The following is a 2254-nucleotide window of genomic DNA, read 5'->3' as shown; positions in this document are numbered from 1 at the left end:
CAAAGTTCTCCTCGATTCTCTTGGAGATCTATTCGATGTAATTCTTTTTGCGGTGTGTTTGTCGAGATCTGATGAATTGTGGGTTTATGATCAAGATTATCTATGAACAATATTTGGTTCTTCTCTGAATTCTTATATGCATGATTTAAATATCTTTGCAAGTCTCTTTGAATTATTAGTTTGGTTTGACCTACTAGATTGATCTTTCTTGCAATGGGACAAGTGCTTAGCTTTGGGTTCAATCTTGCGGTGTCCTTTCCCAGTGACAGCAGGGTCAACAAGGCACGTATTGTATTGTTGCCATCGAGGATAAAAAGATGGGGTTTATATCCTATTGCTTGAGTTTACCCCTCTACATCATGTCATCTTGCCTAATGCGTTACTCTATTCTTATGAACTTAATATTCTAGATGCATGCTGGATAACGGTCGATGTGTGGAGTAATAGTAGTAGATGCAGAATCGTTTCGGTCTACTTGTCACGGACGTGATAACTATATACATGATCATGCCTAGATATTCTCATAACTATTCACTTTGCTATCAATTGCTCGACAATTATTTGTTCACCCACCGTAGATTATGCTATCTTGAGAGAAGCCACTAGTGAAACCTATGGCCCCCGGGTCTATTCTCCATTATATTATTTCCCCGTTAACTAGTTATTTCTGTCACCATTTATTTTGCAATCTTTACTTTTCAATCTATATAACAAAAATACCAAAAATATTTATCTTATTATCTTTATCAGATCTCACTTTTGCAAGTGGCCGTGAAGGGACTCACAACCCCCTTATCGCGTTGGTTGCAAGGTTCTTGATTGTTTGTGCAGGTACGAGGGACTTGCCTGTAGTATCCTACTGGATTGATACCTTGGTTCTCAAAAACTGAGGGAAATGCTTACGCTACTTTGCTGCATCACCCTTTCCTCTTCAAGGGAAAACCCACGCATGCTCAAGAGGTAGCAAGAAGGATTTCTGGCATTGTTGCCGGGGAGATTTGCACCAAGTCAAGTCGAGATTTGATCTCCTGACAACTAGCCATTTCTGGCGCCGTTGCTGGGGAGATCTATGCAAATGCAAGACATACCAAGTACCCATCACAAACTCTTATCCCTCGCATTACATTATTTGCCAAATGCCTCTTGTTTTCCTCTCCCCAACTTCACCCTTGCCGTTTTATTCGCCCTCTTTTCCATTCGTCCTTTTCCCGTTTGCCTTTCTTTCGCCATGGCCGAATCAAACAGGGGTAATGCTTTTCTCCCGAGTTCGAGAACTTTGGATAGACCCTCTGTCCTTTCTAAGCTCTTAAATAATGATGCTATGGAGAGACCTACGAGGGTTATCAATGAGAGTTTGGATAATTTCGATGAAGATGATCCCAAAATCTTTCGTTATTTGCTTGATGAGTCTTTGAAAGACGGTTGGGATAGGTTATTAAGGATCCGAGCTAGCTATGTGCCCCAATATCAAATTGAGATATACCTAAAAAGCTTTTATGTTGGCTTACCCTCTTCGTTCAAGCAAGTTTTGGATTCTATTTTTGAAGAAGGTTTTCTTGAGGGGGATTCCATAGATACCTATGAAAAGATAAAAACTATATTTGGCCACCCTATGAGTGAGAAGGTTGAATCCACCTCTCTTTTGTGCTTTTATCAAAATGAACTTATCAAAGAGATGAAGGCTAGCTTAGATGCAAACTTTCGTAGCGTGCTTAATCTTTCTTCCACCATTAATGTCCATGTTCTTTCTCAAAATATAAGGATAAATGCTATAGATAAGAAATATTCTCTTTTCTTTCCTAACACCAAAGAGGGTAATACCTAGATCTATTCTTGTTTTTATGCCTAGCTAGGGGCATTAAACGATAGCGCTTGTTGGGAGGCAACCCAATTTTATTTTTGTTTCTTGCTTTTTGCTTCTGTTTAGTAATAAATAAATCTATCCTCTTCTATGATTGTGTTTTTTATGTTTTAATTAGTGTTTGTGCCAAGTAAAGCCTTTAGGATCCTCTTGGATGATTGTTGTTTGATCTTGCTGGAAAAAACAGAAAGTATGCGCTCATGAGAATAATTTTAATTTTTAACCAGAGAGCTATAAAATACTGATTCCAATTGCAGTAGATCAATATGCAAAGTATTTAGGTCTTCCTAATTTGGTAGGATTTTTGGAGTTACAGAAGTATTCGTAACCTACAGATTACTACAGACTGTTCTGTTTTTGACAGATTCTGTTTCTCGTGTGTTGTTTGCTTAT

This window comes from Triticum dicoccoides, chromosome 5A (assembly GCF_002162155.2).
Source record: "Triticum dicoccoides isolate Atlit2015 ecotype Zavitan chromosome 5A, WEW_v2.0, whole genome shotgun sequence".
NCBI lineage: Eukaryota > Viridiplantae > Streptophyta > Magnoliopsida > Poales > Poaceae > Triticum > Triticum dicoccoides.
The sequence above is the reverse complement of the archived record's forward strand: the minus strand, read 5'-3'. Positions refer to the sequence as shown.